Below are 15,880 nucleotides of genomic sequence, written 5' to 3' on the forward strand. Positions count from 1 at the left end.
GCAGTTGAGTGCCATTCGACTGCTGTAGAGTGTAAATAAGCCCTGAGTCAACAACTGCTGCCTGTGTGGAGCCAACTGATTTTAACGCCCCCTTCCCTCACCTCCCCCCTCCCCCACCAGCTGCTCCTTCCCGAGGGGAGCTGATACTCAGAGGAAAAGAGGTCCAGCAGAGATCTATTGATGATTCCCCATGGCCATCATAACATCCCTCTCTCCCCCCGCAATTCAATTTATTCCCTGCACCCCCACCAGCAAGCATCCTTTCTGCTGCTTAGTGACCGGCCTTGGGTCAGCTGGAGGTCGGACCAGATCAGTGGGTGTGAAGTGGATGGGGGGACCTTTGCTTCTGGAGAAAGTGTGGCAAAGTCACCGATCTGGTTCCTTTTGAGGCCCCGCTTCACCAGGGCCACTGGACTTCTGCACTTCCATGTCGGAGTCCGTAGCAGGAGACTAAGGAAATCTGGCATACCCGCTACAACTCTCACCAACCTTTACCGATGCACCATAGAAAGCATTCTTTCTGGTTGTATCACAGCTTGGTATGGCTCCTACGTTGTCCAAGACTGCAATAAACTGCAAAGAGTCGTGAATGTAGCCCAATCCCATCACGCAAACCAGCCACTGACACTGTCTACACTTCGCACTGCGTCGGCAAAGCAGTCAGCATAATAAAGGACACGACGCACCCCAGACATTCCCTCTTCCCCCTTCTTCCGTTGGGAAAAGTATATAAAAGTCTGAGGACATGTACCAACCGATTCAAAAACAGCTTCTTCCCTGCTGCCATCAGACATTTGAATGGACCGACCTCGCATTAAGTTGATCTTTCTCTACACCCTCGCTATGTCTGTAACAGTACATTCTGCACTCTTTCCTTTCATTCTCTATGAACAATATGCTTTGTCTGTATAGCGAGCAAGAAACAATACTATTCACTGTATCTGAATACATATGACAATAACAAATCAAATCACTTGGAGGGGCCAGCGTGTGTTCGATCTCCATTTATGGCTCGTCGCTGGCAGTGGCCATGCCTGTGACTGGTACTGTCGCCTGTACTGACACAGGTTCTCTATTCTGGTGATGGTTCAGGTGCTTCCTGATAATCTTGACCTGCACTTGGACTTTGTACAACATGAGCCCTGTCTTTTCTGTTATAATCTTGGGGGTCCAATGGTTGCCGTCCTTGAAGTTCCTCACATGAACTGGATCATCGGTCTTAAATGCTCTTTCTGTTTGCACAGAATCCTGGTTCTTCTTCTGGGTCTTCTTTTGGGACTCCACCTTCCTTGCCAGGTTGATTGGCCATGCTAAATTGACCTGAATGTCAGGGGATGAGCAGAGTAAATATGTGGGGTTACTGGAATACGGTCTGGGTGGGATTGTCATCGGGGCAGACTCGATGGGTCAAATAAACCCCTTCTTCAACCTCGGGATTTTATGAAACCCCAGATTGAAAATTAGGATAGTCTGATGAGACATTTTGTAACCTTCATTAATGTGTCCAATGAAAATACAGTAATTTAAACATTTCCAACACTCCTATTGAAATTCCCTGTTCGCTTCACTAGATGGACTGTCCCAGGATTGAGGAAATTGTCATTCTAATTGAAACATTTCCAACCGTCTTATTGAATCTTTCTTTCAGTTCTGGTTTATGGGCTGACCTGGGAGTGAGAAAATTGTCGTTCTCGTTCACCTGGCACTATTTGTCACTTTTTTTTTCATTCCTGCTTTAATCAGATCTCCGGTGAATGCTGGATTGATTGAGAAAATCCACAGCTGGAAGTAAGCAAGGAGTGTGGACTGCGGGACTAAGAGGTGAACCAGCACAGGATTGTGAGAGTGCCAACCAGAGAGAGACCTTGAGATTGAAAGAACTTCCATATATTTTCTGGAGAGGAAGGTGAGAGAAAGTTGCATTTATTCCGGTCCTGTAGACAGTGGGAAATCATGTTGCAGCTATATAAAACATTAGTTAGGCCGCAATCCTGCCTCTGAAGACTCTAACACTTGATTCAGGGTGCTGAGGTGTTCCTCCTCAGTTTTCCCTGTAATTAGATGTCATAAAAATGAACTGCTCCAGGAGGAAAATCTTGTAACAGATTATCTATTGTTCCCAGAACGTTTGAAATCAGAAACTCCAGGCCTCCAGGTAATCACGTGTACGCACAGTATCATCATTTTTAATAACAGGAATATTTGATGCTCCCCAACTGAATGGACTCATCGAGTGGCTGCAAAGGCTTGGAATCAAACTCCTCCCCCACTTTACCTTTCATGGTGTAGGGCCCTGTCCTGTACTTGAAAAAGCGAGGAGGATAGCCTGTGGGTCAACAAATATCTTCACTATAGAGCCACGCAATGTGCCCAGTTCATCAGAATATTTCTGAATGGCATCCTCTGTCACCTTTGTGTGCTTTATTTCATCCCAGTTCGACAGAACTTCACTGAGCCAGCCATGCCCTATAGATAAGGCTCCTTCCCTTTTACCACACGGACATGTGTTCTTCTTTTCTGTTGTGTGCAATGTCCATTTCTCACACGGGAAGCAATGGTATGGGCTCTCCGGTGTACATCTGCAGTTTGATCCCTGTCTGAGTAAGGGCTGGCGCTTGTTTGGAGTCCCAAGTTGTCTTGTTGGTCCTTTCACTGATCACCGATGCAGAGGCTCCCGTGTCCATCACCATCTTGGTTTGCTTTCCACCGACCTCTGCTATTGCATAGATAGGTTTCACATGTCCCTCAATCGCATTAAACATGTTGTAAGAGTGCTCCTCGAGCAAAGAAAAGTACAACACAAGAACACGCCCTTCGGCGCTCCAAGCCTGTGCCAATTATGATGCACGAAGTGAACTGAAAAACACTTCTGCCCCTACTCGGTCTGTATCCCTCTATTCCCTCCCCATTCATGAACCCATCCAGATGCCTCTTAAATGTTGCTAATGTACCTGCATCAACCACCGCCTCTGGCAGCATGTTCCAGGTGCCAACCAATCTGCGTGAAAAACTTCCCCTGCACATCTCCCTTAAACTTACCCTCTCTCACATTGAACCCTTTTATTGACACTTGCACCCTGGGAAAACGCTGCTGAATTTGCACCATGTCGATGCATCTCATAAGTTTCTAAACCTCTATCAGGTCTCCACTGAACCTCTGGCTGTCCAATGAAAACAATCCTCGTTTATTCAACCTCTCACCACAGCCAACACCCTTGAGACCAGGCAACAGCCTGCTGAACCTTATTTGTGCTCTGCAAAGCTTCCACATCTTTCTGGTAGTGTGGCGACCAGAACTGTGTGCAATACTCCAAATGCCGCCTAACCAAGGTTTTTTATAGCTGCAACATGATTTGCCAACACTTGTACTCAATGCCCCGGCCATATGTCTTCTCAATAACTATGGCCACCTATGTTGCCACTTTTAGGGAACTGTGGGCCTGCACGCCCAGATCCCTCTGTGTCTTAATGTTCCAAAGGGTTCTGCCATTTCCAGGACAATTCACACACAAACGTGATCCTCCAAAATGCACTACCTCGCATTCGTCCAGATTAAATTTCATTTGCCATTTGTGCCCAAATCTCCAATCTTTCTATATCCTGTTGTAAACTCAGCACTATTACCCTCTCCGCCAATCTTCGTGTCACCCACAAACTTACTAATCAGACCACCCACGTTTCCTCCAAACAAAATAGGTCCCAGCACTGATCCCTGCAGAACACTACGAGCTACAGGTCACCATTCTGAAAAAATACCCTTTCCCTGCTGTTCCCTGGGGTGAATTTTCCCGTTCCGCCCACCATGGGAATCGGAAAGCCGAGGGGTGGACCATGGAAAGGTCCGTTGACCTTGGGTTGGATTTTACAGTTTTGGGAGGAGCGCAGCGTAACATCCTGCCGTCTGTCTTCTGTCACCAAGCCAGTTCTGTTTCCATCCAGCCAGCCCACCCGATTCCTTGTGATTTCGGTTGTTGTACCAGTCTGCCATGTGGGATCTTGTCAAATACCTTACTACAGTCCATATAAACGACATCCACAGCCCTTCCCTCATCAATTATCTTTGTCACCTCTTCAAAAACCTCAATCAAGTTGGTGAGACATGACTTCCCCCTACAAAACCATGCTGCCTGACATAAGCTAGTCAATTTCTTCCAAATGTGCACAGATCCTCACCAAACGCTTCTCCACCACAGACGTTAGGCTCACCAACCCTTGATTTCCTGGATTATGCCTGCTTTCTTTCTGAAACAAGGGATCAACAATGGCTATTCTCCAGTCCTCTGGAACCTCGCCTGTGGTTAAAGTGGATGTGAAGATATATTTTTACTCCCCTATTTCTTTCCTCCCACAGTAAACTGGGGTTGATCCCATCTGGCCCCGGGGACTTGTCTACCTTAATGTAATTTAGGATACCTACCACTTCCTCCTTCGATATATTGACATTCCCTAGAGTGTTCACACACCTATCCTTGGCCTCAACATACTTCACGCCCATCTCCTTGATGAATATGGATACAAAGTACTCATGAAGGATCTCACCGCCTTCCTGTGACTCCACGCATAACTTCCCTCTATTGCCCATGAGTGGGCCTATTCTTTCTTGGGCTACCCTCTTGCTCCAAATACATGCATAAAAGTCTTGGGATTCTCCTTCTCCCTGTTTGCTAAAAACGTTTTATGGCCCCTTTTAGCCCTCCTAATTTGGCGTTTAAGTTCCTTCCTATTTTCTCTACATTCCTCAGGGACTTTGTCAGTTTTTTAGTTGCCTGGATCTATTGTATCTTTTCTTTTTGACTGAGCTTACAATTTTCTTTGTCATCCATGGTTCCCAAATTCTGGCATTTCCATCCTTCATTTTTCCGGGTCAGGCCCGTCCTGCATTTCAATCAGTTGGCCTTTAAAAGCTTCCCAGATGCCAGACATGGATTTGGCCTCAAAGAGCCGCTCCCAGTCCGCATTCCCCTGTTCCTGTCTAATTTGGATGTATTTGTCCCGCGTCCAATTGAACCGAGGGCCACTCTTGTCCTTATCCATTACTACCTGAAGTCTTATGGAATTATATGGAATCCTTTGCTCCTGTATGTGCTCTGAGCTCTCCAGGGGATGTGTAGCTGACTGATGCTTTTTCAAATTTGAATTCCCTTGCTCCGCCTTCGACTTGCTCTTAGCATCTTTGCAGCTCTTTGTTAAACGCCCCTTTTTTGTTGCAGTGGTGACAAACAGCATCAAAGCATTTGCAATGATCCACAGAGTGTGTCCCTCAACACCTGACACATTCTATTGCTTTCACCTTTCTTCTTGCTGCCTCTTTTGTTACTTGATGCAGTGCCCCCTCCTGCTCACCACCATTGGTCTTCTGGATATCTTTTGCATTGCAGCCATTTCCATGCACTGAGAAATTTCTGCGGCCCTCTTGAAAGTCACTGTGGCTTCACCCAATAACTGATGCTGGCTCGGTGTGGGCGAGGCCGGGTCATTGGGGTTGATGAGGAATAAACCCGGATCTGTTCAGATGACCAGATGTGTATTACAGAGCCTCGCTAGAATGATATTGTAAATTTAGTGTTAAATTGAAGAGACCCATAAGGGAGAATGAATTTGTACTTTGGGATATTTTTTTCACAAAGTCAGACACACTGGAAATCTGAGTTGTTGCATGAGATTAAGAGTGAAACGGGTAACTGCATTTTACATTGCTGGTTTTAAACCTTGGTTGTAAATTATTGCTGTTGAATAACTTCCACTTCTAATTTGAAGAAATTAAATGTCTGAATCACTTTTCCATTTCCATATTGGAGAAAGGAGAGGACAATAGCTGAGTTTGATTAGGGATACAGGTACAGGGACACAGACACTGACACATCCACACGAGTGGAGAATATGGAGCCACGTGCATTTGTATAGCACCTTTAACGTAGCAAAACATCCCAAGACACTCGACAAGAGAACAATTCAGTGGGAAAACAAATACATAAAACATTCGAAGGGGTTGCTGGGCAGGTGACTAATTTTAGTCAGATTGTTAATCTTTTTAAGGTGAATCTGAGAAGGGGGAAAAGTAAAGCAGCCGAGAGGCTTCGGGAGGGAATTTCGGAGCTCAGGACTTGGCCTGAATTGTGGACAAATTATCCTCAAGATACACAACTTGTCAGATTGGGCAAGGTAGAGATGTCGCTGGCTTCTGGGGCTGCTGTAGGCTGCATGAACAGGAAGACAGGGGCCATGGAGAGATTGAACAGCTAGTTTGAGCATTTTAAAATTGAGGTGTTGTCAGGCTGTGAGACAGTGAGAGTTGGTAAACTCAGGTGAATGAACTGGGACGTGGTGTGAGTTAGTCAGGATTCAGGAAGCAGAGTTTCAGAGCAGTGAGAATGTGGAGCTGGATATCAGCAGTTTGCATGTTGAACCTGCTGCCAGGTTACCGAGGGGCAGCATGTTGATGAGGAATAGAAGAGGGCCAATGATAGAGATAATGATGTGGGAGTGGCAAGAGAAAGCAATGTCACTGATTCTCTGGATGGAAAGTAATAGATAAGAATTGAACCAGGGGCCTTTGATGCATTTCCACTCAGCTGGACGACACGAGGGAGGAGTTGGAGAAGGATAACATGGTCAAGGATGCTAAAGGTTGCAGACGGGTGAATGAAGATACTTCACTGACTTTTGTCAGAGTCGGGTAGGATAGTATTTGTGATTTTAACAGCAGCGGCAGGGTGCAAACTTAACTGTATGGAGCTCCTGCAAAAATGGTGCTGGATTTGGGAGGTAACAACATGTTCAATAACTTTGGAGAGAAAAGTGGAAACTGGAAATGGGGCAGAGGATTGAAAGGGAAAAGGATTTTTCAACGGACGTGATGATGGCAACTGGTACTTTGTGAAACAACTGTCACTAATATCACGGTAGCATATATGAGACTGTAATATTCTGAAATATATCTTGCGTATTAGTAAAGATCTCAACGCCCTGCTTCTGATTTTAATATTTACACCTGATCCTGACATTGATGTTATCCTCATTACAGAGTCTCCGAATCAGGCAAGGCCTGTCAATATCATGGCTGAAGGTTCAAACAGGGGAGAATATCCAACAGCTTCATCAAAAATGAGAATGGACACAGGTAGGATCACAAAAATACAAATATAATTTCTATCCTGTCTGCAGCTCAAACAGGGACTGAGTGGAAAGTGGGAGAGAGTGACCATCTAGAGCAGGTTTATCCAAGGTTCGGCCCGAGGGGGCTGCGTGTGACCCGCAAAGCTCCTCTACGTGGTCCCAGAGAAAGTTTCCAAATTGTTGTTAAGAAGCTGAGTTTCAATTCAGGATTCTGCTTGGAGCTGATCTTCCAATCAGAGGTAATTTCTCTCTCCCATTGCTGCTGATTTGTCCACTATTGACTGTGATTGGGAGAAACAAACCACGATTGGTGGTGCAGTGAACAGCGTGCTGAAGGCTCGTGTGAGAAAGAAGCAAAGGCATCTCTGGGTGGGGCAAACTGCAGTGGGACTGGATCTCCCCAACATTCGCTGCGAATAGACTGACCAGTGAGTGGGAGTGAGGCATTGATTGGTGGGGTGGGGAAGGTGGGAGTGAGGCACTGGGTGGAGGGGTGTGGGGGAGTGAGAGACTGAGGGGGGTGTGTGGGGGTGTGTAGGGGGTGTGAGTGCACTCTGTGCACTGTTTCAGAGCACATTTCCACTCCGTCTGACAAAGGAGCAGCGCTCCGAAAGCTTATGGTGTTTGCTACCAAACATACCTGTTGGACTTTAACCTGGTGTTGTGAGACTTCTTCCTTTGGGCAAGCCAGTTTTGGATCCACAGGGCAGCAGCCCCTTGGATCCCATACCCTCTCACTTTTTCTAGAAGGCTTGCATGGGGGACCTTATCGAACGCCTTGCTAAAATCCATATAAACCACATCTACCACTTTCCCTTCGTCAATGTGTTTAGTCACATTTTTGAAGAACTCCACCAGGCTCGGAAGGAATGATCTGCCTTTGACAAAGCCATGCTGAGTATTCTTGAGCATACTAAACCTCTCTAAATGCTCATAAGTCTTGTCCCTCAGGATCTTCTCCATCAGCTTACCAACCACTGAGGTTAGACTCACCGGTCGGTAATTTCCTGGGCTATCCCTCGTCCCCTTCTTGAAAATAGGAACCACATCCGCAATACTCAAATCCTCCGGCACCTCTCCCGTCTCCATCGACAATGCAAAGATCATTACCAGAGGCTCTGCAATCTCTTCCCTCGCCTCCCACAGTAACCTGGGGTACATCCCATCCGGATCCGGCAACTTATCTATCTTGATGCCATTCAAAGATTCCAGCACAACCTCTTTGTTAAAGTCCACATGCTCAATCATTTCAGTCCACCGCAAGCCCGCAGTACATCCACCCAGGTCCTTCTCCTCCGTGAAAACCGAGGCAAAATACTCATTCAGCACCTCTGCCATTTCTACTGGTTCCGTACAGACTTTCCCGCCTTCACCTTTTATCGGCCCTATTCCCTCACGTCTCATCCTTTTACTCTTCACATATTTATAGAACGCCTTAGGGTTTTCCTTAATCCTACCTGCCAAGGCCTTCTCGTGACCCCTTCTGGCTCTCCTAATTTCCTTCTTTAGTCCCTTCCTACAAGCCGTATACTCATCTAGATTCTGGTGATGCACACTCTCCGAGCTGGTATTTAATAATTCTGAGGCAGAGAGACATCAGATTGAGACCATATGACACATTGGGCCTTTCAATCCCCCATAACAATCCCCCCCTCTCTCTCTAATACGATCTCCCTGTGTGTGTGAATAGAGGGATCTCAGAGTGAGTGTCCAGTGATTCCTGAGGGTAACAGGACAGCTCGATAAGGTGGTTTCGACTGGCAGACGGAATACTTTCCTTTACTGGCTGATGTATAGACTACCAGAGCAGGGCAGGTTCTGCTTGAGCTATATCAAACACTATTTAGACCTGGACTGAGTGTCCAGAGAGAATTATCCCCGTGTCTGTGTGGGTTTCCTCCGGGTGCTCCAGTTTCCTCCCACAGTCCAAAGATGTGCAGTTTAGGTTGATTCGCCATGGTAAATTGCCCCTTAGTGTCAGGGGGATTAGCAGGGTAAATATGTGGGGTTACAGCAATAGGGCCTGGGTGGGATTGTTGTCGGTGCCGGCACAATGGGCCGAATGGCCTCCTTCAGCACTGTAGGGTTTCTAAATTTACAGAGGAAGTTATCAATTGTGGCACAGATTCCAAAAGCAGGGAACTCATTTCAGGGAAGTTATTTCCATTTCTTCAGTTTTATCAACATTAACTTTGTAACCTGAGTAATCGCCAAACTTTATAATATTCTCTTTTCAGAAAGAATATGGATGTTGTAGGATCTGATAAATATAGCAGGATGTCATCAGAATATGTCAATTTGTGCTCTTCTTCTCCAGCGAGAACACCTTTTATGTCCTGACTGTCTCTCACCATTTGTGCTCAGGATTCTATGCATATAGTGAACAGAAGGGGGGACAGAGGACAATCCTGTCTTGTCCTCCTCTTGAGTCCAAAGACTTCAGAAATTTGACCATTCGCTCTGACAGAGGCCTGTGGAATTGAATAAAGGATCTGGACCCATCTTACAAAGTTGGGCCCAAACCCCAGGCCGTCTGAAGTCTGAAATAGGAACACCCATGATTCCTGGTCAAAGGCCTTTCCAGCATCGAAAGATAAGACCATGGCCTCAACTCCACGACCTTGGGCATGAGTCATGATGTAAAGGAGCCTGTGGAGATTGTCCCCAGAGTAATGCCCTGTTCTACTAGTTTGATGATTATGGGTTTATGATCTCAGTTTTTATCCTATGGATAATATAGATATTATTATCTATATCGATAACATAGTACAGATATTAGATATTGAAAATTGAGTACAGCGACACAAAAAGCAGCACTCAGCAGCTTTTGATGGACTCCCTCACTATGGCCTTTGAGTTGTTCTGAAAGCAAACTATCAAGAGCTCTACGCGCCGTTGTGAGGGAGGCCATCAAAAGCTGACGAGTGCTGCTTTTTGTGTGGCTGTACTCAATTTTCAATTTAATTCAATCCATTTTCATTTATTTTTCTTCCTTTTGGAACAGCGAATGAGATGATGCAACCTCTGAAACACACCATCACTCAGCCCCAGTAATGTCAGGGGTGAGGGACCTCTTGCTGCATTGAGTTGTTGATGGTGTTGAGATTGTTGAAGGGTCCAGTGCCTGGAGCTGGGAGTGGTCACAAACTCCCCGTCCATTCAAACTGGCCACTGCAGCCGCTTGGGGACATCATTGCAGGCCGCCGTGTGATTGGCTGCTGGCTGCTTTGTGATGTCACCTGGAGACAGGTCATCACCCCTGGTTACGGCCAATCAGTTTGGGGGTCACTCTGGGAGGTTGGGTTTCAGAGCTGGTCTGATGCCAGCTACAGAGGATGCTGCCATGTAAGGCATGGCACACATCAGTTAGAATATGGATCTTATTCAGTGTGGACATTGCACAGAGAAACTGTCAAAATGTTAGGTTAGAAAGGAGGTCACTGCGTTCACAAAGCTGCCTCTGACCATCAGGTGACACTGCTGTGTGGATCCCAGAACCCAGTCAGGGAACTGAGTCACTGCCTCACAAAGAGAAGGGATTGTGACTGTCGGTGACAGCAGCCCGAGCGAAGCAGCAGATTCTGGAGAAATCTGAGCACAACCACTGCTGGTTTGAGGTTAGTTATTGGTTTGAGTAAAAACAATTAAACTCATTCTGACTACAGCCAGGGAAGAGATCCAGACACAACACATCAGGAAAAACATTAAACTGCTTTTCTGACCACAGTCTCTGAAGCCTCAGGACACCACAAGAAGAATCCGTCCATTCTGGTGACAAACCAAGGAGCAGACGAATCTCTCCCTGAACCTCAACCCACACAGGAACTGACTGTTAATCGATTGAAGAAACGACCAGAAACCAACTTCATCCTTTCAAGAGGATCCCAACAAACACCTTCTACCCCGGCTGTCAAAACCCCTTCACTGATCCTTCACTAAAGGAGATCTCTCATCAGGACTGCAACTTCGATCATCAGATTACATCAGAGAAGTGGTGTGGGAACATTTCCTGTTTTACTCCTGTAACCTTTGTAGAGTGAGTTAGTGAGTGAATGTGAGACTGTGAAGTAGCATCAGTTTCTTGGTTATTTAGCTTCTTGTTTCATTTTTAAATTGTTTTTCATACAAAAATGGAAATAAATGAATATAATCTGAGCCGTTTTATGCTGCAGGATGACATAGATTGGTACCAGAATATTGAAGGATACAAGATGTTTGGGAAGGACAGGAAGTGAGGAAAAGGTGGAGGAGGACTAGCTCTATTAATTAATGATGGTGTTAACACAATAGAGAGGGATGGACTAAGCTCAGGAAAACTGGATGGAGAAACGGTCCAGGAAGAAATTTATGAGAAACGATAAAGGGAAGAAGTCTCTTGTGGGATTGACAGGCCCCTAAACAGTAACCACACAGGAGGAACAAGGTATAAAGGAGTTTGTCAGAAAGAGATGGTGATTATCATTCCGGATTTTAATCTCGATAAAGACAGAAATCAGACGGACAAAGGTAGCCTAGGTGAGGAATTGATAACTATTTTCAGGATAGTCTATTAGAACAACATGTTTTGCCACCTACGAGAGAGCAGGCTATACTAGACCTGGGAAAGTACACAAATAAGGATTAATTAATGACCTGATAGTGGAGGCACCCTGAGATAACAGCCATCAGAATGTGATGGAATTTAGCATTCATTTTGAGGGAGAATCTGAGTCTAATATTCTAAACTGAAATAAGTTTAATATTTCACAGTCCACAGACTAGATATATTCAAACAAGAATGATAAATTCCCGGGGAGGGCCCACCCTCTGTGGTTAGTTAGAACAGATAAAGACAGTATCAAAGTTAAAGATAAAACATATTTGAGTGACAGATCAGAAGATTTGGCAGATTATCAAAAATAGTAAAGAATGACTGAAAGATGAACAAGGAGGGGAAGTTTAGAGTTCAGTAGAAAGCTCGCCACAAATCTGAAGACAGATGTTGAGAGTTTCCACAGATATTTTAAACAGAAATGACTGAAAGTGAGTGTTTGTCCACAGAAAGTGAGCCTGTAGAATTAATAATGGGAAATAAGGATATGACGTGCGAATTGAACAGATATTTTGAATTGGTCTTTACAATCGAAGAAACAAGTAACACCCACCCTGCCCTATGATGCTGAGAGACCTTGTTTCAGTTATGTCAAAGTCCTCCAATGATTGGATCTGACGCTTAAGGTGGAGGGTGGTTGTTTTCCATGTGTTTCCATGTTTTCCTGTAAGCAGTTCTTACCATGTTTATATGTTTGTTCCAATGCCTGCATAATGTTTAAAATTGTGTACATATCTTGTTACTGAGAGTTTTTGAAATTAATGTACTTGATCTGGTGCTGGCTAATGAACCTGGACAGGTGGAGGATCTCTCGGTGGGTGAGCATCTTGGGGATAGCGATCATAATTCTATCTCCTTCACGATAGCATTGGAAAGAGATAGGATCAGGCAGGCTAGGAAAGTGTTTCTCTGGAGTAAAGGGAAATACAGTGTCATCAGGGAGGAAATTAGACGGGTAAATTGGAAGGAGGCATTCTTGGGGAAAAGTACCGAAGGAAAGTGGAGGATTTTCAAGGAATGTTTGTCTGGAGCTCTGCATGACAACGTTCCGATGAGACAGGGGGGTGTTGGTAGGGTACGGGAACCGTGGTGCACGAAGGTTGTGATGAACCTGGTGAATAAGAAAAGAGAGGCGTACAGAAGGTTCAGAGAGCTAGGAGGTGTTAAGGATTTAGAGGAGTATACGGGATGTAGGAAGGAGCTTAAGAAGGAAATTAGGAGAGCGAGAAGGGGTCATGAGAAGGCCTTGGCGGGTAAGATTAAGGAGAATCCCAAGGCTTTCTACAAATATGTCAAGAGTAAAAGGATGAGATGTGAAGGCATAGGACCCTTAAAAGGTGAAGGGGGAAAAGTTTGTGCGGAACCGTTAGAAATGGCGGAGCTGCTTAATGAATACTTTACCTCGGTATTCACGGTGGAAAGGGATCTGGGTGGTTGTACTGCTGGTTTGCGGTGGACAGAAAGGATCGAGCATGTGGACATAAAGAAAGAGGATGTGTTGGAACTATTGAATGGCATCAAGGTTGGTAAGTCGCCGGGACCGGATGGGATGTACCCCAGGTTACTGTGGGAGGCGAGGGAGGAGATTGCGGAGCCTTTGGCGATGATCTTTGCATCGTCGATGGAGACGGGAGAGGTTCCGGAGGATTGGAGGATTGCAGATGTGGTCCCTATATTCAAGAAAGGGAACAGGGACAGCCCGGGAAATTACCGACCGGGGAGTCTAACCTCAGTGGTTGGTAAGTTGAAGGAGAGGATCCTGAGAGACAGGATTTATGATCATCTAGAGAAGTTTAGTATGATCAAAAGTAGTCAGCACGGCTTTGTCAAGGGCAGGTCGTGCCTTACGAGCCTGGTTGAGTTCTTTGAAAATGTGACCAAACACATTGATGAAGGAAGAGCGGTGGATGTGGTCTATATGGACTTCAGCAAGGCGTTCGATAAGGTCCCCCATGCAAGACTTCTTGAGAAAGTGAGAGGGCATGGGATCCAAGGGGCTGTTGCCTTGTGGATCCAGAACTGGCTTGCCTGCAGAAGGCAGAGAGTGGCTGTGGAGGGGTCTTTCTCTGCATGGAGGTCAGTGACCAGTGGAGTGCCCCAGGGATCTGTTCTGGGACCCTTGCTGTTTGTCATTTTCATAAATGACCTGGATGAGGAAGTGGAGGGATGGGTTGGTAAGTTTGCTGAAGACACCAAGGTAGGTGGTGTTGTGGATAGTTTGGAGGGATGTCAGAAGTTGCAGCGAGACATAGATAGAATGCAAGACTGGGCGGAGAAGTGGCAGATGGACTTCAACCCGGATAAGTGTGTGGTGATCCATTTTGGCAGATCCAATGGGATGAAGCAGCAGTATAATATGAAGGGTACCATTCTTAGCAGTGTAGAGGATCAGAAGGACCTTGGGGTCCGGGTCCATAGGACTCTTAAATCGGCCTCGCAGGTGGAGGATGCGGTCAAGAAGGCGTACGGCGTACTGGCCTTCATTAATCGAGGGATTGAGTTTAGGAGTCGGGAGACAATGCTGCAGCTTTATAGGACCCTGGTTAGACCCCACTTGGAGTACTGCGCGCAGTTCTGGTCACCTCATTACAGGAAGGATGTTGAAGCCATTGAAAGGGTGCAGAGGAGATTTACAAGGATGTTGCCTGGATTGGGGGGCATGCCTTATGAGGATAGGTTGAGGGAGCTTGGTCTCCTCTCCCTGGAGAGACGAAGGATGAGAGGTGACCTGTTAGAGGTTTACAAGATGTTGAGAGGTCTGGATAGGGTAGACTCTCAGAGGCTATTTCCAAGGGCTGAAATGGTTGCTACGAGAGGACACAGGTTTAAGGTGCTGGGGGGTAGGTACAGAGGAGATGTCAGGGGTAAGTTTTTCACTCAGAGGGTGGTGGGTGAGTGGAATCGGCTGACGTCGGTGGTGGTGGAGGCAAACTCGTTGGGGTCTTTTAAGAGACTTCTGGATGAGTACATGGGATTTAATGGGATTGAGGGCTATAGATAGGACTAGAGGCGGGGATGTGATCGGCGCAACTTGTGGGCCGAAGGGCCTGTTTGTGCTGTGGCTTTCTATGTTCTATGTTCTATGTTCTATGTTAAAGGGGAGGAGTGTTATATATGTAGTTTGGGGTGTTCTGCCCCTTTAAGAGACCGGGATAGGTGACCCAGGGAACAAGCTGGGGAAGCAGTATTAGAATGACTATGCAACTATTAAGACGTTAAGTAAACTGTTCCTTGTTTTAATTATACTGACCTAAATGGTTGTCTTTTTATTGTTTATAATTAGATGGAAACATAATAGTTGGGCCTGGGACACTACCCTGAGGAACTCCTGCAGTGATGTCTTGGAGCTGAGATGACTGAGCCCCACAACCACAACCATCTTCCCATGTGTCAGGTTTGACTCCAACCAGTACAGAGTCCCTTTAAGAAGCACTGTCTGTGATCTTTCCCCATCATTCTGTAACTCTCATCAGAAATTAGTTTACAACAAGATTCTGAACTTTTACTTCAATCCTAAACCCAAATCTATCCAATACAGCACGGTGATAGTGCCACACAGCACTCACTGTGAAGATGGGACTTTATCGACACAAGGAGTGTGCAATGGTCACTCCGACCACTGCTGTCATGGAGAGATGTATTTGTGGCAGGCAGGTTGGTGAGGAAGGGGTCTTGTATGTTTTCCCACTTGTTGTTTCCTTCACTTGCCACAGACACTCTGTGTCCTTTAGCGATCGGCCAGCTCAATCTGTGTGTGTGTGTGTGAGAGAGAAAGAGGAGGCTGTGTGTGTGTGAGAGAGAAAGAGGAGGCTGTGTGTGTGAGAGAGAGAAAGAGGAGGCTGTGTGTGTGTGTGAGAGAGAGAAAGAGGAGGCTGTGTGTGTGTGAGAGAGAAAGAGGAGGCTGTGTGTGTGAGAGAGAGAAAGAGGAGGCTGTGTGTGTGTGTGAGAGAGAGAAAGAGGAGGCTGTGTGTGTGTGAGAGAGAAAGAGGAGGCTGTGTGTGTGTGAGAGAGAAAGAGGAGGCTGTGAGTGTGTGTGAGAGAGAAAGAGGAGGCTGTGTGTGTGTGAGAGAGAAAGAGGAGGCTGTGTGTGTGTGAGAGAGAAAGAGGAGGCTGTGTGTGTGAGAGAGAGAAAGAGGAGGCTGTGTGTGTGTGTGAGAGAGAGAAAGAGGAGGC

The 15,880-nt window shown here is 46.1% G+C and overlaps 1 long non-coding RNA gene across 2 annotated transcripts in view; it reads left to right on the top strand.

Annotated features, from left to right (window-relative positions):
• The window catches only part of LOC144487454 (uncharacterized), a 37,584-nt gene extending 26,676 nt beyond the window's left edge, over nucleotides 1–10,908 (top strand). For both annotated transcript variants that reach the window (XR_013496415.1, XR_013496416.1), the window contains 3 exons: nucleotides 1,744–1,906; nucleotides 7,025–7,120; nucleotides 10,844–10,908. This is a non-coding gene — a long non-coding RNA (uncharacterized LOC144487454). The remainder of the gene's footprint in view (nucleotides 1–1,743; nucleotides 1,907–7,024; nucleotides 7,121–10,843) is intronic.
• The last annotated feature ends 4,972 nt before the right edge of the window (nucleotides 10,909–15,880 follow it).

Source organism: Mustelus asterias, unplaced genomic scaffold (assembly GCF_964213995.1).
Source record: "Mustelus asterias unplaced genomic scaffold, sMusAst1.hap1.1 HAP1_SCAFFOLD_801, whole genome shotgun sequence".
NCBI lineage: Eukaryota > Metazoa > Chordata > Chondrichthyes > Carcharhiniformes > Triakidae > Mustelus > Mustelus asterias.